Source organism: Rattus norvegicus, chromosome 2, assembly GCF_036323735.1.
Source record: "Rattus norvegicus strain BN/NHsdMcwi chromosome 2, GRCr8, whole genome shotgun sequence".
NCBI lineage: Eukaryota > Metazoa > Chordata > Mammalia > Rodentia > Muridae > Rattus > Rattus norvegicus.
The window spans coordinates 241182055-241204085 of NC_086020.1; the positions used below are offsets into that span (position 1 = coordinate 241182055).

The following is a 22031-nucleotide window of genomic DNA, read 5'->3' on the forward strand; positions in this document are numbered from 1 at the left end:
TGTGTGTGTGTGTGTGTGCGTGCGCGTGTGTGTTTCCTCTTCCACCATGTAGGATATGGGGATCAGCCTCAGGTTATCAGGCTGCAACAAGCACCTTTACTCTCTAAGTCATGTCATCAGCCCAGGAATTAACTTGTTGAGATGGTGAAGATTTGCAATGACAGAGGGCTTGATACTATTGTTCTCAGAGTCCTGAAAACATATTTCCTATTTAACATATGCTGGCTAACTGTTCTATTTGTTCTTCTACTGTTGTGATGAAACACCACGACCAAGGTAACTTGGAAAAGAAAAGGTTTAATTTGGCTTGCGGTTTCAGAGGACAGAGAATTTGAACTCATGACGGCAGAGCAAAGGACCAATTGAACACTCACATCGTGATCTGCAAGTAGGATACTGCGACTTAGGGAGGATGGAACAAGTCTTTGAAACCTCAAAGCCTATCTCCATTGACTCATCTTTTCTAACAAATTCTCCTTAACCCTTCCCGAATAGTTCTACCACCTAGAGATCGGGTACTCAAACACAGGAGCCTGCTGGGAACACTCTTTCTCAAGAGACCACATTCACCTTCCGTTTTCTAATTCTACAAATTAGTCAAGAAACATACATGGCCTAAATGTTTTTAATATTTTCTAACAGTTTAAAATACTTTTGTTTTAATTAAATTTCCTAATATTCCTTTAAGCAGGAACCCTTAGCAGTTCTTTATGCACAAAGAGACAAAACAGTGTGGATCATGGCCCCAACAACTCCTGAGAGTAAGAAGCAGAACCTGGGTGAAATCAGTGGGGTTAATACTTTGAGAAGCTTTAAGAAGTACTCTTAATGTTGATTCCTGCATGAACATCTACAGAAATATTTAAAAGGAGCTCAGAAAGAATAAGAAAAAGTCCAGGATATTCTGGGGGCCCTCAGGACAGGCCCTGAAATTGAGATATATCAGATCAATAGTCATTTATCATTGTTATTCCCTTGTGTTTCGCTCCTATTACACATTCTGTATAAACTCACATTAGCTTCCATATTATTAAATCTCTATTTGTCTGCACCTAAGTCACTATTTACACTTTATTCATCATAATAAAACATCAAAAAGTACAACGTTCAAGGAAAGTTCAGTTCTTCCTTCTATGGCCTCAAACTCATGCACTGCTGCATTGAACGGATTTTTTTTTACCTTGGTTTTGCACCTTTGTTCTTTATGTTTCTTATTGTCTATGCACATGAATAAACACATGTAAGACTTTGGTTGTGAGATTGCTCATCAGGTAAGAGTCTATCAGCTTGACAACCTGAGTCCCATCCCCAAACCTTAGATGGTGAAGGAGAGAGCAGACTCTTGGAAGTTGTCCTCTGACATCCCTGTGTACACTATGGCACATACATATGTGCACGTGTGCAGATGCGCATGCACACACACACACACACACACACACACATATACACACTCATACTCACAATTTAATAAAACATTTTTTACAGAAACTTTTCAGACTAACTTCTAACAGCTTTTTCTTCCAACCAATTTTCTATTCTTGTCTTTACCAAATCATGTATGAGTTCTTCACTCCTGTGCATAGACATTCTTCACAGTTTAGTCCCATGTTGGTGTATAATGCTCTAGGCCATATCCTATCATTCTTGTTTATAATGGACACTTATTCAGAAATACTAAATTCCAAGAGCCAAGGAACAAACTAAAAAATAGATAGATGGTCTATTGTGGTCTGAAGTTTTGTGTTTTCAAAACCCATGTATTGCTATCCTAACATTAAGGGTGACAGCATTAGGAAACTGGTTTTGAGGGAAATCATTAGTCCATGAAGATAGAGCCTTCCTGGGTGTTGGTAATGTCCTTATGACAGGTACCAGATAGGTGTCCTGCTATGTCAATCATGTAAAGACTTATAAGAATAAGCCTTTTGTAGAAAGGAAACATATGTTACCAAGTAGAATCTCCCTGTACCTTGATTTTACACTCCTCAGCTTTCAGAATGATAAGAGATAAATGCTTGCTTTTTTTCTGTCTGGGTGTATAATATGTTCAAATCTGCCTGTGATACCTGTGCACATGTGGAAAGCTAAGGAACTATGAGGTGTCTCTCCTCCATCACTCTACTTCTGTTTTTTTTTTGTTGTTGTTGTTTTATTTTTTGATTTGTTTTGTTTGTTAGTTTAACAGGATCTCTCAATGAAGGTTTACCAGTTTAGTTTTGGGCAGCTGGGATCTGCTTATCTTTGTACCTGTATGCCCCATGCCTGGATTTATAATGTTGGTTCTGAGAATCCAAACTCAAGTTCTCCCGAGTGCGTGGCAAGCAGTTTGCCTACTAAGGCAACTCTCCAGTATGTTGAGGTTTTAAATCAGCCAATGTATGTTGTTTTTTTGATACCAGCCACCATGTTAAACAATGGTCTTTCCTCAGAAATGAATTAATTCAGGTGGTTGGAGCATGCATCACAATAATGATCTGTATTTAAAAAAAAAACACCGAAATTAAAGCTGTAATTTTTGTAGTTGAGTATTATCGGTCAAGCAAATAACACAGTTAGTTGATTCTGATCAGGTTAGTAAGGTTGATAAATTTTATCTTACAAAATAATGACTGATGATGAATGTGAAAATGGGCGCCAGGTGAACTGAAGAAGGAGGGGAAGGTGTGCATTACAAAGGAAGTCTCAGAAGACCTTTTCAACCCCAGGAACAAATGCACCACACCAGAACAAGCCAGCATCACCTTAATGCCAAGAATAAAGGGCTCCACTTCCAAGATGAAGTTAGATAAAATCAGGAGATGGAAATGCTGTGCCTCAGAGGGTTTCAGAATTTACTTCAAGGTCAAGGGAACTACACTGAAAAGGTTTAAATATGGGGGTGACACAATCAAACTTATACAGAAAAAAACATTCACTGTGCTATAGAAATTAGGTTTGTAGCCACAAAGATGGGTGCATTCAGAGCGAAGCAGTTAGGGGGCTATTGTAGCTTAGGCTAGAGGTGACGAATTCGCACTGGAGTAGTTGCTATGGTTATGTAGTTACCATGGTTATAAAGAGAAAATAGACTTGAGAAGCATTCAGATGAAATGAAAACATCTTGGCAATGTATTTTATAAGGTGAGTGAGCTATGAAGGGTTCTTGATGAATTTTTGGATTATTTAATGCAGGGATGATGGAGTCACTCATTGAAGAAGTAATTCTATGTCTGCTTTTGTTTTGATTTGATATATACGGATGGAATTTACAAGTACGCTGTGCAAGGTCCAGATTAGAGGATCAGGTCCCTGAGCCATCGGCAACTAAGATTTCATGTTCTGCTCTATGCTTCTGGCTACTTGAGGGAGCTCACATAAGTGGGATCATGTAACATTTATGTTGTTTTGACTAGTTATTTCATTCCGTATATCTGTGTCCTCAAGATTCATCCATGCTGTAGTATAAGTCAAAACTTTCCCTCTTTTTAAAGGCAAAATATCCCACTACATGTGAGTCCATTTCTTTAGTTCCTTGATGGAATCTGCAGTTGCTTACCTCTTTGCTGTGCTAGGAACACAGATACATAAGTATCTATTGGAGTTTTGAGCATTTACAAAGGTTACATGCTAAGAAGGACTCCTGTATTATATAGTAATTCAAGCAATTTTTTTGAGTACCCTTACTATTTTCCAGAAAAATTCATTATTTTACTATCAAAACATGGTTTCCACTTTTGCTTATCCTTGTCGATACGTGCTGTGTTTTTGAATCTTGTTTGCTTTACTAATCTAACTTTTGAAATTCACCTTACCGTGACTTTGATGTTTCTTTCTCTGATAACTTCGAATATGATTTATCCTTTGCCTCTTGGACATTTTTATGCGCACATATCATCTCTATGTGTGTGTGTGTGTATATATATATATATGACTGATTCTTTCTGTTCTGTAATCAAAATAGCTTGACAGAAACAGCTTGAGAGAGGAAGGATTCATTTGATTCACAGTTTCAGGGAGGTCATGCCTCTTTACCATATGAAGGTGTGGGACAGGACAGTTCAGAGCAGGCAGCCAGGATACAAAGTGCTGGCTGTGGGCTGTTCTTAATTTGAGTCTTAACTTGATGTTGTAGAAACAACAGTAAAACCTCCTGGATACTCTAAGAGAGAAATTGTGGACCAGTGATTTTTAACATGTCCAGCTGCCTGCAAACGTATATGTGTGGGAAGGCTATATTGAACATAGAAGAATTTAAACAGTATAAAAATGTCATTATATATCAATGTGTTAGCCTAGACCAACCAAGGAGCAATGGGGAGTGCACAGATGAGAACAGAATATATTTCACAGTAGAACTGAGATCAAAACACACGGATGCCAGGAAGTGGGAGGCTAGAACTCCAGGAGCTGATGTCAGAAGGTCCCAAATGGAGCTGCATGTGCTTAAATTTCCTTAACAAACAGAAACTTGACATTTAGGATCTCACATCACTGAATCAGGAAATAAAACACTAAGCCAACACTATTTTTCATTATTTTTTATAGGGAAAGTAGCTCTAAGGCAACACATGCTTTATCTGTCTCAGTCCTGTTCCCTCTGCCTGGGAGACCCAGGCCCTTCATTTGAATTATCAGGGAATGCTGATAAGAGCAAATTAGGTTTTTGAAAGTCAATGTTAAATTTTGTTCTTTGACAGGTTGTATATTATTTCAATTTATAACCATATAAATACACTAATTATAGATATTTACGAAAAATACTTTTAAATATAAATTATAAATACATACTATAAATATATAAACATAATATATAATATAATTTAAATATAGGAAGTATATAATATAAAATATATATTTTTAGTGTATATATTTATAATATATTATAGAGAAATATATAAATATAATAAACATATAATCATACCACTTAAAACAATGATGCATCTTATACAACCTAAGCTTTAGTTAAAAAAAAAGAAGGGACCATAGTTATATTGATGGTATAGATGCTGGTTAAATTTTGTCAACTTAACACAAACTAGAATCACCTGGGGAAAGGAACCTAAGGGGAGGAATCACCTTCATTGGATTGTGCTATAAGCAAGAATATGTAGGCAGTTATATACTATGAAAAGACAAAATTTAAGAATAATAGGTATACAAGAAGGAGAAGAATCATAGATCAAAGGCCCAGAAGATACTTTCAACAAAATCACAGAAGAAAACTATCCTAAGCTAAGGAAGGAGATGTCTATAAAAAACAAGATGCTTGCAGAACAGCAAATGGATTGGGCCAGAGAAGACAGTCCCCTTGCCACATAATAATCAAAACACTAATTATACAGAACAAGGAAAGAATATTAAATGATCTAAGGGGAAAAGGAAGACTTATTAGATTGCACATGACTTCTCAATGGTGCCTCTGAAAGCCAGAAAGTCCTGGACAGGAGTGCTGCAGACTCTCAAAGACCACTGATGCCAGCCCAGATTACTGTACACAACTTTCAATCACCTTAAATGGAGAAAATAAGCTATTCCATGGTAAATTCAAATTTAAAGAGTATATCAATAAGTCCAACCCTATACAAGACGCTAGAAGGAAATGTCTACCCTATGTAAGTCAACTGCACCCACAAAACACAACAAATAAATAATCTGATACCATCACAAACAAAAGAACACACACACACACACACACCATCACCACCACCACCATCAAATATAATAGGAATTAATAATCACTTATCATTAATAGTTCTTACCATCAATGGCTTCAAATGCCTAGTAAAAAAATGGGGGCTACCAGAATGGATGCAAAGACACATCCTTCTGTTGAATAGAAGAAATACACTTCAACACCAAGCATAGGCATTCCCTTAGGGTGAAAGGTTGGAAAAATATTTCAAGCATATGAACCTAAGAAGCAAGCTGGTATTATGATTTTAATATCCACCAAAATAAACCTCAAGCCAAAGCTAATCAAAAGAGATGGAGGACACTACATACTCATTAAAGAAAATGTCCCCCAAGATGATGTTTCAATTCTTAACATCTATGCCCCAAAAACAAGTGCATCGAGTTTTGTAAAGTACACTGTTATAGCTTAAATAACATACTGACTCTCACACACTGATAGTGGGAGACATCTTTCTTATTCACAGACAGGTCATCCAGACAACTAAACAGAGAAATATTGAAGCTAACAAAATGTTATAAGTCAAAATAGACCTAGTAGATTTTTACAGAAAAATTAGCCCAAACACAAATGAATATTGTTTCTTTTTAGCAGCTCATAGAATTGTCTCCATAATTGACTATATGCTTGGATATAAAACAAATCTGAATAGATATAGGAAAATTGAAATAACTCACTGTATCCTATCAGACCATCACAGATTGAAGCTGGATATCAACAACAGAAACTAGATTGTAAATGAATAGAAATTGAGCGACTTTCTAACTGAAGGAAAAATGGGTCAAGACAGGAATAAAGAAATAAATGGAAGACTTTCTAAAATTCAATGAATGCATACAAACTTATGGAAAACAAAGAGAGAGATACTCAGAGGAAAGCTCATAGCACTAAGTACCTACTTTAAAAAAATGGCACTATTTCATACTAGCAACTTAAGAGCACATCCAAAACCTCTAGAACAAAAAGAAGCAAACATAACCAAGAGGAATAGCTGATGAGAAAGAACCAAACTGAGCGTGCAAATTAATATGTTAGACACAAAGAGAACAGTATGAAGAATCAATAAATCAAAGATTTGGTGGAGAAAATCAACATGATAGAATAGCCCTTATTCAAACTAACTGAAAGACAGATAATATCCAATTAAACAATATCATAAGTTAAAAGAGGGATATAACAGCAGACATGGGGAAAATCCAGAGAATAATAAAGATATACTTTAAAAACCTCTACTCTATCAAATTTCAAATAAAAAATTTTCTCTACAGGTACCACTTTCTAAAGTTAAATCAAGATAAGGAACCATTTAAATAGACCTACAACTCCTACTGAAATAGAAGCAGTCATTAGAAGTCTCCCAACCAAGAACAGAAAGTCTGGTGTCAGATGGTTTTAGTGCAGAATTCTAACATATTTTCAAAGAAGAGTTAACACACATACATCTCAAATTATTCCATGAAATAGAAACAGAAGGGACATTGCCCCATTCATTTGATGAGGCCACAGTTACCTGACATTCAAATCTCATAAGGAGTAAACAAAGAAAGAAAATTAGAGACCCATTTTCTTTATGAACATAAATGCAAAAATACTCAATAAAATACTTGTAAACTGAACTCATAAGCATATAAAAATCATCTTCCAGGATGATTCTTCATCCCAGAGATGGATGAATGAATGGTTCAACATACAAAAATCAATTAATGTAACCTACCATATAAACAAAGGGAAAGAAAAAAAACCACACATGATCCTATCATTAGATGCAAAAAAGGCCTGTGACAAAATCCAACACCCCTTCACGTTAAATATATTGAAGAGTTCAGGGATACAAGGGATACTTAAACACAACAAACACAATATACAGCAAAGCAATAGCCAACATCAAATTAAATGAAGAGAAACGTAGGCAATTCCACTAAAATCAGAAACAATATGTAACTGTTTACTCTCTCCCTACCTATTCAAGATAATACTTGAAGTCTCAGCCAGACCAATAAAACAGCTAAAGCAAGCCAAGGGTATACGAATTGGAAGGACAGAAGTCAAAGTATTACTATTTGCAGCTGATATAATAGTATACATAAACAACCTCAAATATTCTACCAGGGAACTCCTACAGCTGATAAACACCTTTATTAAAGTGGCTGAATGTAAGATTAACTTAAATTAGCCACTATCTTTTATACAAATGAAGAATGGACTAAGGAAAAAATCAGGAAACCAATGCTCTTCACAGTAGCTGTAAATGATATAAAACTCTTGGGGTAACTTCAAACAAGCAAGTAAAAAGTCTTGTATCATAATACTTTCCTGTCTCTGAATAAAGAAACTGAAGAAGATATCAGAAGATCAAGAGATGGCCATGCTCATGGACAGGTAAAATTAACATATTAAAATAGCTATCATACCAAAAGTCTATAGATACAAGGCAATCTCCATCAAAATTCCAACACAATTCTTTACAGACAGAGAAAGAACAATGCACAATTTCATATAGAGAACAAAAGACCCATGATAGTTAAAACAATTCTGAGCAATAAGGAATTTCCAGAGGTATCACCATCTGTGATTTCAATTTATACTCATCATATTGCATAAAAGCCAGTGTTTTGATCAATGGAATTGAATAGAAGACGCAGACATACATCCATATTCTTATGAATACCTGATTTTTTGACAAAGAAGTCAGAAATACACACCAAAAAAGAGAAAACATCTTCAAAAAAGAACTTAGTTAAACTGGATGTAGGCATGTAGAAGAATGGAAATAGATCCATATCTATCACTCTGCACAAACTCAGGTCCAAGTGGATCTAAGAACTTAACAAAACGGGATACAATGAAACTGGTAGAAGGGGAATGTAGAGAGTAGCCTTGAACACACTGGTGTAGTCAATGACTTTCTGAACAGAACACTGATAGCACAGGCACTAAGACCAACAATTAATAAAAGGGACCTCATGAAACTGAAAAGCTTCTGTAAGGAAAAGGACACCATCATCAGGCAAACTGGCAGCATACAGAATGGGAAAAGACCTTTCTACCAGCTCTACATCTGATAGAGGACTAATACCCAAAATATATAAAGAACTCAGTAAATGAAATATTAAAAACTGCAATCCAGTTAAAAACTGGGTTACGTATCTAAACAGAGAATTCTCATCAGAGGAATCTCAATCGACTGAGAAACACTTAAAGAAATGGTCAATCTGTTTAACCACCAGGGATATGACAATCAAAACTAACTTGGGATTTCATTTTATACCTGTCAGAATGGCTGAGATCAATGACACAGGTGACAGCTCACACAGAAGAGGATGCAGAGCAAAGAGAAAACTCATCAATTACTGGTGAGAGTGCAAACTTGTACAGACACTATGGGAATTAATATGGCAGTTCCTCAGAAAAATGGGAATCAATCTACCTCAAGACCCAGCTATACCCAAAAAGAACATCACATTTTACCACAAGGACACTTACTCAAATACATTTATTATGACTTTATTCTTAATAGCCAGAAACAGGAAACAATCTAGATGTCCCCCAACAGAAGAATGGATAAACAAAATATGTTACATTTACTCAACGGAGTATAACTCAGTTGTTAAAACAAATGACATCATGAAATGTTCAGGCAAATGGATGGAACTAGAAAAAAATCATCCTGAATGAAGTAACCCAGACCCAGAATGACAAATAGAACATGTATTAACTTATAAGTAGATTTTAGCTATTAAGTAAATGATACCAAGCTATAATCCATAGACACTGAGCAGTTTAGTTAAGAGCATGGTTCTAAGGGTGATCAGCAGAAGAGTGGGAATGGGAGTGGGAGTGATAGGGTTGGGGAGGGATAGGATAGGTTGAGTAGACAGAGAAATGATTGGAATTGGAGACTGGTTTGGTTTGATGTGGAAATCTAGAGTAGTGGCAACTTCCTGGACTCTCTGAGGGTGATTCTAGTCTGAAATGATCATTTTTTTGGTAGTCACCCAAGGATCCTAGTGGCAAAACTGGGCTGCATACTGTTGAGTTATTTATCAAGGTGTCCTTTGGAGATCCCCAAACAACACAGGCTGATGCTCACACAGAGGATTACTTTCTGCAAACTGTCAGCGAGGCCCCAAATGAGGTTCTTCACACAGCTCATCTAACTTGGAGAGATAGATGCCTGCACGGAGCCTGTACATTCCAGTCTCTTCAGTGAAGGAAGATATCCTGTAAGCAACAGATATAGAAACCTAGATACTAACACAGCCACAAACCCTAGACCTAAACTTCTACCTCACTGCAAGTTGAGAAGATATGCTGGTGCAATGGTGCCTCCAAACTTTTGGAAATGACCAATGTCTAGTTTAACTTGAGATCTATGAAAAGAGAGGAAGCCCACGTCACACACTGCCTGGATGTCCAGGAACCAGAGAATGGATAGAGCAGTGGCCAAGGGCAAAACCAAACACGATTGATACCACCACTACCACCATTTCCTCCACCACCACCACCACCACCACCACCACCACCACCACCACCACCACCACCACCATTATCATCATCATCCATGAAATAATTCCTAATGATATTCTGTTTTACTCATAAGTCAATTCATGGCTAGCTATCATCAGAAAGGTTTCCCCTGGAAGCAGATGGAGGCAGATACAGAGACCCACAGTCAGACATGCACAGAGTCTAAATTGGAGGTCCCTCCAGTCCCTCCATCCAGACGTCTGGAAATCCTGAGGAAGAGGCAGCAGAAAAATTATGAGTCAGAGGGATTGGAGGACACCAGAAGATCATGGCCCACTGAATCAACTGAGGAGGGCTCACATGGCCTCACATGGGCTCACAGAGACTGATATGGCAAGCACGGGGCCTTCAGGTGTCTGCACCAGGTCCTCTGAGTAAATGTTGCAGCTGTTAGCTTCATGTTTGTGGGGCTCCTACCCATTGGAACAGGTATATCTGACTCCTCTTTGTGCTCTTAGGACTCTTTTCCTATTATTGGGTTTCCTTGTCCTACCTCGTGTGAGAGCTTTTGCCTCGTCTCATTGTATTTTGTTTTGTTTGGTTGTTGTCTCTTGGAAGTCAGCTCTTTTCTGAAGAGTGATGGAGGAGGAGTGGCTCCAGGGAGAGGAGATATGGGTTGGGTTGGGAGAAGTAGAGTGAGGGGGGATTCTGGTCAGGATGTATTGTATGAGAGGAAGATTTGTTTTCAATAACAATCATAAAAGAAAAGCCAAGTCAATGCTTCCATTGGTGTAGTGCGTGAAAACTCAGAGATCATTATTCACCGCATGCTTACTTAGAATATCAACACCTGCTTTAAGACTAGGGATACTCAGGCTGAAAGAATAAAAAAACAATCTGCTAATCAGAATGAATACAATCTTCAAATTAGTATTTGACATCCATGCAGACTGAGTGAACGTGCAGTGAAAGACACAGTAACTTCGAAACTTCTCCTGGAGAAATGGAGGGAGATGCTTCTGATTAACACATGTCAGCCTGAGATGGACTTGAGAAGTCAGTGAGCATTCCTTCCTTCCTCAGTGTTGACTGGCAGGGTTGACTGTCCCCAAGGTCGCCTGTTGTAACCTGCATGATTTCCAACTCCTGGTGGGAATGAGAAGACCAACTGAGCAGTTCTCAACTGAGCGGACAAGGTTGGGCGAATCTGTGATTTTACTTACAGAATTAGGGCATGTCTCCAGAAAAGGGAGGTAATTCCAAGAAATCTCAGACAGTATGGCAGTAAGATACTGGCAATGCCACCTATGAAGGAAAAAGGGGATAGCCTGGAGACCTGGCGCTTCCATGTCTGAAAGATGTGGAGATCGGAGATCTGAGGCTATTTTACTTTATTTTTTTTAAATAGATGCTCTTTTTGGATTCTATGCTAAAATAGATAATATTTTAAAGATATAAACAACACATTACAAAATGATCTGTGAGAGTGAAATAAGTCAAGCTAATAAGCTTTAAACGAGGAAACAGCCCATGGCGTTGGTGGTAATAGAGAGTTGCTATTAACACCAATTCGAAGCAAAGTGTGTTGAGATATTATAGCAGAGAGAAGAAGATAGAAGATAGAAGATAGAGAGGCAAAGATTAAAACAGAGACTGAAGGAACACCCATTCAGAGCCTGCCCCACATGTGGCCCATACATATACAGCCACCCAATTAGACAAGATGGATGAAGCAAAGAAGTGCAGACCGACAGGAGCCGGATGTAGATCGCTCCTGAGAGACACAGCCAGAATACAGCAAATACAGAGGCGAATGCCAGCAGCAAACCACTGAACTGAGAATAGGACCCCCGTTGAAGGAATCAGAGAAAGAACTGGAAGAGCTTGAAGGGGCTCGAGACCCCAAAAGTACAACAATGCCAAGCAACCAGAGCTTCCAGGGACTAAGCCACTACCTAAAGACTATACATGGACTGACCCTGGACTCTGACCCCATAGGTAGCAATGAATATCCTAGTAAGAGCACCAGTGGAAGGGGAAGCCCTGGGTCCTGCTAAGACTGAACCCACAGTGAACTAGACTATGGGGGGGAGGGTGGTAATGGGGGGAGGATGGGGAGGGGAACACCCATAAAGAAGGGGAGGGGGAGGGGTTAGGGGGATGTTTGCCCGTAAACCGGGAAAGGGAATAACACTCGAAATGTATATAAGAAATACTCAAGTTAAAAAATAAAATAAAATAAACAAAGATAGAAGATAGAACTATGTAGCAGTTAGCTACATAGGATGAGAAGGAACCGGTACGTTGTATCCTTGCCTTGGTTTTTACTTACATGAAAAACTTTTGGAGCCATTTTATAAAGATAGAGAAGTTTTAAGGAGTGTCTCATTTAGAGACCAGGATTGCAAAAAAATAATTTAAGACAGGAGGAAGAATTTACAGAAAGAGCAGAACAACAATAAAACAGCAAATAGCTGCTCCCTCCACAGTTTATGAGTGAGAACAGGAGAAGCACGCTTCCATTGGTGACAAATGAATTTAAATTCCACATAAATTAGAACTTAAAACAAAAAAAAAGTTTTGCTACCCTGGGTGAGGTGCTTTCTTTTCTGTTTGTTTCCTTTTGTCTTGCTCTAAAACGGATTATCAACGGGACAGCTTTCTAGGTATATTTTTGGAAATGCCAAGATTAGAAAAGAACATTGAATGTGTATGTGAGCTTCATGCTACATTTTTATTATTAATGTTCAGGTACAAAAAAGCTTCTTATGCCAAGCATGCTGATTGTCTTAGTCACACCAATTTGAAGGAAGAGAGCAAGGGAGCTTTAACTGCACAGGGAGATCTGGATTAAGCATAGAGAAGTAGCATTTCTTGCTGGAAAGGAATGTTAGGAATCATAGTGAAAGCCCCAGGGGCATGAGGGGACAGTGAACAGAAAGCAGAGAGACAAGAAACAGCCAGAAGGGGACTGTGCCCCAGAAGGGGATTTGATTTTATTTTATGTTTTTTATTACATACTTTTATTTTCCTTTTTTTCTTTATTAACTTGAGTATTTCTTATTTACATTTCGAATGTTATTCCCTTTCCTAGTTTCTGGACCAACATCCCCCTAATCCCTTCCCCTCCCCTTCTATATGGTTGTTCCCATCCCCATCCTCCCCCCATTACCACCCTCCCCCCAACAATCACGTTCACTGGGGGTTCAGTCTTGGCAGGACCCAGGGCTTCCCCTTCCACTGGTGCTCTTACTAGGCTATTCATTGCTACCTATGAGGTCAGAGTCCAGGGTCAGTCCATGTATAGTCTTTGGGTAGTGGCTTAGTCCCTGGAAGCTCTGGTTGCTTGGCATTGTTGTTCATATGGGGTCTCGAGCCAGAAGGGGATTTTACTGTTGAGGCCTTGAGCCACAGTGCCCAGGAATCTGGCTGGAATTGTAGTTAACACTAGTGTGCAGGGCAAACGAAGTGAGCCCGTGATGGCCTTCGGGGATCGTTCAAGTGGAGTTGTGCCATCATTTGGAGAGCATTCACGGTTTTTCTGCTCCGTACTAGAGGAATCAGAGGCCAGGCCCTGCTATACAAAGGTCCACCCTTTGCATGCTGCTAGGATAGGCAAATGGGCAAGAAGAGCCATTGTTGACTGCAGAACTCTACGGCCGTGCAAGGCACTTTCTAGCAACTCATTACAAGGAGCCTGAGATGCTTAGTTTTGTGTGTGTGTGTGTGTGTGTGTGTGTGTGTGTGTGTGTGTGTGTGTGTGTGTGGTGGTAATGGGATGAAATGTTTTATTTTGCTTATAATTCATTATCAAAATCAGTGAGTGCAGGAAGTCAAACATGGCAGGAAATTGGATGTGGGAGCTGATGATCATGGAAGGGTGCTGCTTCCTGGCTTGCTCCTCGTGCTTACATGTATTTTTCTTGGATATTTTATGTATTTACATTTTAAATGTTATCCCCTTCCCCCCTGTCCCATACCCTCTCCTTCTTCCCCCTGCTTCTATGAGGAAGCTCCTACCCCCACCTATCTACTCCTACCTCAACACCCTGGCATTCCCTTACATTGGGGAAATGAGCCTTCACAGGAAGGCTTTTCCTCCTATCGATGCTGGACAATGCCATCCTCTGCTATGTATACTGCTGGAGTCGTGGGTCCCTCCTGAGATGCTTTGTTTTAAAGGTCATCTTGACGTAACATTGAGTTACCTGAGAAAGAAGTTATCTGTGAGGGCTTGCCTAGTTAACATTGGTCTATATGAATGTTAGTGTGGATTATACTGGTTATTATTAATTGATGTGGGAAGACCTGACAATAGTGGGTAGCACCAATTCCTTAGCCAGGGGATCCCAGATTGTATTAATAACCAAGAAAGAGAGCTGAGCAGAAACACACATGCGTTAATCCACTTCTCTCTACTTCAGACTGTGGATGTGAGATTCAAACTGCTTCAAGTTCCTCAACTTCTCCACAAGCACAGACTGTAACCGGGAATGGTCAGCCAAATAAACCTTTCACTTCTACGTTCCTTTCATAGACAGGATTTATCACAGCAACAGGAAGCTGGACAAAGACAGGACTTGGTGAGGTTTTTATTGTTGTTTTTGTTTTCCAGTTTGAATATAGCAATTGTAGGTATTAACATTGTAGGCATTAAAGCTTTGCCCAGATTCCCAAAGCAAACAAGCAGGTCAATCTAATTCAAATAACTATATTCCCAGTTATTATTCTAGGTACAGATATTCTAATGTAGAATTGCAGCTGATTTTCATAATTATGGTCCACACTAATCTATTTGGTTGCTAATTTGTTTACTGAGTTATTGATCTATTTAGAAAATTGTGAATATTTGGGCAAATATGCTCCTGATTAATTTCTTATTGCATGTAGTTACTGATAAGTATGTCTAATTTTTTTATGCTATGCTAATTTCAGATGTTAAAAGCCTTATTAAAATGTATTCTTTATTTCCTAGAGTTAAAAGATTAGTGGCTTCCCCCTTATGCATAAGGGGATGGAATAATCCTTCGTTTGCTCCAGCGTTTGCCGAAATTCTGCTCGGGAGAAAAACAAGCCTCAGTCATGTAAGAATTCACATTCAGCAGCACACTCGTGTCCCCTACTCGGCCCCCAGGAAAATATGATTATGTTAATTGCATTTCTTTGGATATATACAAATTAGGCTCATTGTACAACGTCCAGGAATTACTGTCCTCGTGTTTCACAATAGCGAGAATTAATTGAAATCCTTTAGGGTATATGAGGCCGGAAGTGTGTCATGTTCATGGTATAGTAGGAATAATTAGATCCTCAGTGAAGAGACACTCCCAATTAAAACTTTATGGGGAAGTGATTCTGAAATTAGCTTTAAGGAAATGTAATGGGAACAGATCACAGGCAAAAGGCAACATCCCCTGGTTCTATTAGCCAGTGTGTTTATATCTGTGTGGAGAATCTGTTAACACCTTGAGACTGCTGACGCAATTTGTTTGGTATTTGAGAGAAAACTGAATCTCCATCAGGCAGAGAAACAAAGGTTATGGAAGACATAGTTTTGCTGCAACAAAACACAATGTTTATAGAAGCAAACTCATACTTTTTCTAATCAAATTTGTCTTTAAACCTCACTAGAAAGATATTACCAATGCAGATGAAGCCAATAGAGTTTTAGAGATAGATGGATACTGACAAATACAGAAAAAAACTTTAGAACTTAAACTTCAGGAAGTATTTTCTAGATCCTCGTGTATTAGACTTTTTTGACTAGTAGATTCTCTTCTGAACTAACGCAAAGCACCGTGCATGTTCTTCTACCGCTGAGCTGCTAAGCTGGTTGATACAATTTCGAAACAGTCCTTAGGATATTTGTATGATGACCTAATTCTTATTTGGTTGCTTTTTCACAGAAATACTAGTAAAACAACTAAGAAAACAAAAATGAAAACCAAAAAAAATTAATTTCCAGCACTTAAATTTTATAGTTTCAGGGTGGATACTTAGCTCCCCAGCAAAGCACTTGCTCAGACTATATAAGCCTTAACAACCAAAAAGAGAAAATAAATAAAAAATAAAAAATAAACATATTATAGTGCCAACTTTTAAAGCAAGGAGCGGTCATTGAGCAGCCACTGATGGGGCTGAAGCATTTTACCCTCGGGAGAGATTTTCAAATTTTATAAGTAAGGAATCTTATACTAAAAAAATAGAATGTAAGTTCGAGCAGGTTAGATAACTAACTGGCCGATTTTCTCTCTCTGTTCACCAGAGAGTAACACTGAGACACTCTTACCCAGGCTGAGCTGCAGCTTTAACTCTTCCCCTGGATCATTGCTGGTACTGAGTTACCTCAAGGTTCGCCGGTGGCCTTTAGGCTTTTCCCATGATGCTCTGCCTTTAGTTTACACCGGACTTCTTTTGATTGCAAGGAAGCTGTAGCCCGTTCACGTGCAGCATTTCAGGGTTCCACTTGTGAGCTATTAGGTACTTTAAACAAATTGGTTTTTTTCTGTGTGGCGCTGAAGTCCAAAGGGACTTCTTTGTGCAGAACTCGGGATCAATAGTTCTGTGCCAAACAAAATTGAATCATGCCGCGACTTCAACTTTATAATAATTTTAGCGTAAGATAAATAATAAGCTTGTTTCTGAATATTCCTTCATGGATGACCTAATTTTAGTAATGCTCACTGTGCTCCTTTCATTACACCATCTACTGCTGATGTCAGAGCCACAAGCAGGCTTTAAGTGCAAGAGTCACATGTAATGAATACAACATCAGACATCGTGCATATATATATATATATATATATATATATATATATATATATATATTCTAAAAACACTAGTAAAACTCAACTCTATTATGAATTTAAGGGTGGCAGGTGATTGAATGTAAATAAAAAATGTGATTTCTGCTTGTCTGCAGGAGTTCGGAAGACTGAATATTATTTATGTTAGTGTATTAATTATGGGTGGTGGCAACTTCAGTGCAGGAGGTTTGACATCTTTAAACGCACTGAGACGAGGCATTTGACAACACAAGCTCAAAACCCAACCTTAATCCAATAATACTAATTTTGGGGTGAGATCTGACGGAGACCCTTTTATGTATAAATAATAAATAGTGAATGAATTTTCTGTAATCTCCCCTGTATCAGGCAAGGCACACACATTCCTAAACAGTTCCTCAACCTATTAAATGAAAATGTCTTAGATCTGTAACATGGTAGGATTCAAATACAGAACCTTGGGTGCGGCAGGGGTGGTTCACTGCATATGAGAACCTGTGAGTAAGCACGTGTGCGTGTGTGTGTGTGTGCACGCACGAGTGTGTGTGCGCATACATGTGAGTGCACGTGTGCATGTGTGTGTGCATGTATGCATGTGTGTGCGTGGGTGTATGAGGGAGTGTGTGTGCACGCACGCATGTGTGTGTGTGCACACGCACGCATGTGTGTGTGTGCACGCACGCATGTGTGTGTGTGCGCATGTGTGTGTCCGCGCATACGTGTGTGTGTGCGCGTGTTCGTGTGTGTGTGCATGTATGCATGTGTGTGCATGTGTGCATGTGTGTGTGCGTGAGTGCGTGAGTAAGTGTGTGTGTGTGTGTGTGTGTGTTATAATGCAGAAAGGAGAGTCAGAAAAATAAGTGGAACAAGGGGACAGAAGAGGATAGAGTAGGAGAGTAAATGAAGTGAACAAGGCAAAATATTTGAAAAACTTTTATAAAACTGTCCTTATGAAACCTATCACCATATGCAAAGAACGCATGCTGACAAAAAATTATAAAATAGAAAGAAAACAATGAGTATGTGGGAAATTCCAGGTAAGAGTAAGAGCAGCAAAGGGAGGAGCGGAAGACTGATCTCTCAGTGGGTAAAGAGCTTGTCACGTGAGCATTAAGTCTGGATCCCTGATACAGCAGTATCGTGGCCGACTACTCTCACGTTCTTGATGGACAGGAGGATCTCACTGGCACAGTCATCCTCGCAGATCGGTGAGCTCCAGGTTCAGGGGTCCTAGTCTCATAGAAGAAGACAGCTGATTTTACCGTCTGGCTTCCACACGTGCATACCCATACACATACAAATGTGCACTTGCATGAATGCACACAGGAAAAATACAAGTGCTCCAGGAAATAAATTTTATTCAAAGTTTCATTATTTTAGGAGCGAAGTGTAGGTTCCTATGCTGCCCTGTCAGTCATCAAACACTGACATTTTTATGACATTTTGTCATACACAACTGACTTCCAGTGAGCAGTGAGTAGAACACGCTGGACTCCAGAGTGATGCACGCTCTTGCTCCCATTCACTTTGTACATCCTCAGTCCTCTGAGTTTCTTTGCATTTAAAAGAAAAGAAAGAAAACATTAAAACCTTGGCAGGTGCCTCTGTCTGGCCTTGAGTGCATTTCCTTACACCTCGCTGTCACACACAAAAGGCCTTTTTAATAAGACGTATAATTTGTAAGTACTTTTCAAAATTAATTTAATAAAATATTCACTGAAAACAGATTAATTCCTCAATGTTTGTCAGCCAACACAACCAAGTGATGACTGTGGGCTCCTTTCTCTCTCGCTCTCTCCTTTTGAACAGTTGTTACTTAGAAGCCAATTATGATGCTTGCTTGGAAGCAGATAATTGCTAAATTAATATCAACTGATTCACAAATCATAAGCTCATGAAAAAATTAAGCAAACTTGTAACTTGTGGGTGTACATGAAATAGACTAATCTAAGGGTAAAAGTGGATAGAACACTGAAATCTTCATTTCTTTAAAAATCAGATAAATCTAATATTCGTCCCTATTAAGAAATAATTTTTACAGAGGGTTTGAAATAATTCAGACTTTTCCATCATCAAGAGTAATAGAATTGTCTCTGAAAGTGAGTGTGAAATATTTGTACATGTAACAATGACTGAAACATTTCTTATTTTTTAATCATAAAAATACTCAACTTTCTGCTTATAAAACATGAAAGCTTATTTTATTTTTCTTCTTTCTTCTTTCTTTTAGTTTTTGCATTTTGGTTTTGGGGACAATGAAGTCTTGCTATGTAGTCCAGGTTTTCTAAGATCTTTCTTTGTAGCCCAGGCTATACTCAAACCCCCAACCTTGTTTGTCTTAACCGGGCTGAGTGCTAAGATTACATACCCATGCTACCATGTCTAGCAAAAAACATTTTAGGCATGTAATTGAGTTTAAAGCATACTTAGGAAATGAGGGTTTTAAGAATGAGGAATGAGGTTTTTGAGTCACAGTTTATCAGCAGATCTGACTATCTCTCTCCTTATAGCACTTGATGTCATTCAACTTATTAGCCTGGCTACTTTTTGAGTCTGAATTATGTATCCTAAAACATGTTTTGGATGCTTGGGATACAGGAGACCTTCCTGAAGCATGATGCTAATAGCCTTTTCTTTTTCAAATTGCTTTTAGAATTTACTTTCCCAATTCCCTGCATGTACTGCCATTCTCGCAAACAGTGAAGGCACTCTGCAAGACCTCGCTGATTTAATTTTATTAATTCCCTATGTGCTTGTTTATATTAACTCTTAACGTGGCATGGCCTAGAATCATCTGGAAAGAGGGTCTTAATGAGGAATTATTTACAAGAGTTTGGTCTGTAGGCATGTCTATGGAGGATTGTCTTGACTGTCAATTGATGTACGAAGACCCACCCATTGTGGGCAGCACCATTCCCTAGGCAAGTGGCCCTGAACAATATAAAAGAGAAGAAAGATACCTGACAGCATGCAAATAGGGTGTGTGCATTTGTATGCTCTCTGTTCTTTACTATGGGTTCAGTATGTTAAAATACTTAAGTTTCTGGCTTCTCCTCCTCATGACGGGCTTTATACTGGATTTGTAAGCTGAATAAACCTTTTTCTCTCCTATCATGCTCTGTGACATGATATTTAATCAGGGTAAAAAAATTGAAACTAGAATAGCTACATGAAATTATTTCTTTCTCTTGCTGCTGATTCAAATCTAACTGGAGGTCTGATCCACACATAATACATTCTGAGTAAGAACACTCTAAGCTCCATTTCCCATCCAACAAAGGCTTTTTTTTCTCCCCTTAATGGCAATCATCATCATCACTTGTTAAGAATCACTCAGTATTAAATATAAAGCATAAAACAATTCATGACTCAGAATACTAATCCTAGATGGTATTCCTAGTCAACTTTTTAATAACTGGTTCAATAATATTGGTGTTGTAGTTTGAATACAAAATGTCCTTCATAGGTGAAAATGTTCGAGTGCTTGGCTCCCAGCTGACGGCACTGTTTGGGGGAGGTTGTGGAAGCATTAAGAGGTGAGGCCTTGTTGGAGAAAGTATGTCCCTGAGGACAGGCATAGAGGGTTTTGAGCCTGTCTCATTTGTTCTCTCACTTCTTCCTGACTTGCAGGACTCCGGTTCTTGCAGTTATGCCTTCTCTGCCTTGATGTACTATCCTCTCCAACACTGTAAGTGCAATAAACCTTCTCCCTTTAAAGTTGTTTTTGTCCGAGTATTTTACCACAGCAATGGGGAAGAAAGTACTAAAATTGGTAAGCATTTTATCCTATCGGTATCATAATTTGCTTCTCTGTGATGTGAGGATTTTGATTGCTAAAAGATTAGCATTAGACATGATGCTACGTGTTATCTAATTTGGTCAAGATGAAAACTCAATGTGATTTTAGTTTTGCTTTTTTTTTTTTTTTTTTTTACATTGAGTAACCTTGGTAAGGTCCTGAGATACCACAAAGCTGTAGGGAGGTTTCTCCCTGACTCTAAGTGCGTATGGGCACTCACTCACAGCAACTGCAACAGAAACGTTTCTGATTTCATGAGTTCATTTCTGAATTTCGACTGAATGGAATTCTGTGACTGAACACTTTCTTTTAAAAAAAATCACCAAATGGTTTATTTCAAAGGTGTTCTCTGTTCTATGCAAATCTACTTTCAAATCCTGAACTTAGAAAAAACCAAACTTCTGACTTGGCCATGAGTGTTTCTCTCGCGTTCTTACATGTCAGTACTTGACAGGAAATCTCCACCTACAGGTCTGACCTCTTCTGAGATGATGCTGTGACAGGAACGTACTCTGTGGAACAGAAGGAATGATGACACAGCCAGCTCTCCCCACACTGTTCCAGTGAGGAAGGGTCAGAGTTGTGCCATTAATTCAAATGAGCCTCCCTTTGTCTTTAATGTACCACACATTTGCAAAGCCACTGGTCTCCAACAGCAAAGCATACTCAAAAAAGTTGCCTGTGTGAGGAACCAGCCAAGAATAATAATTAGCTCTTTGACATATCAATTCCTAATGAGTTCCTTATTTGTTTTCAAGTCCTAGTGTCATATCTATTAAGTTAACAGATCCATTGTGTTTCTAATATGCCTCTGCTATCTGTACATGCAAAATCAAAGCTAAAACCTCTGTTCTATTGTATATTCATCTTGAGTTAGTAGATAAAATGACCATAGACAGTGAGAAACTAACTTTAAATGTGAGTGTATAATAATACAAAGTACATTTTTATCAAAAAAAATCAATAAACAAAATTGAATTTTTGCCATTTGAATTTGTATTCACACTTTACAGAAGTTTTCAAAACAGGAACTCGGTCAAATAAATCATAGTCGTTTTTGGATTTTACTCAAAGTACATTTCTTCTCCCTGGCTCTTCCTTTTATTAAAGTTTTATCCGAGGCCGTGGTTCTTCTTCTTCTTCTTTCTTTTTTTTATTAACTTGAGTGTTTCTTATTTACATTTTGAGTGTTATTCCCTTTCCCGGTTTCTGGGCAAACATCCCCCTAACCCCTCCCCCTCCCCTTCTGTATGGGTGTTCCCCTCCCCATCCTCCCCCCATCACCGCCCTCCCACCAACAATCTAGTTC

At 38.6% G+C, this 22031-nt stretch overlaps 1 long non-coding RNA gene across 1 annotated transcript; it reads left to right on the forward strand.

Moving 5' to 3' along the window:
* Positions 1 to 2988: 2988 nt before the first annotated feature.
* LOC102547949 (uncharacterized) lies at positions 2989 to 21587 on the forward strand. Its single transcript, XR_001836957.3, has 5 exons — positions 2989 to 3120; positions 14563 to 14721; positions 15114 to 15222; positions 20554 to 20611; positions 21194 to 21587. It is a non-coding gene; the product is annotated as an uncharacterized LOC102547949 (long non-coding RNA).
* The last annotated feature ends 444 nt before the right edge of the window (positions 21588 to 22031 follow it).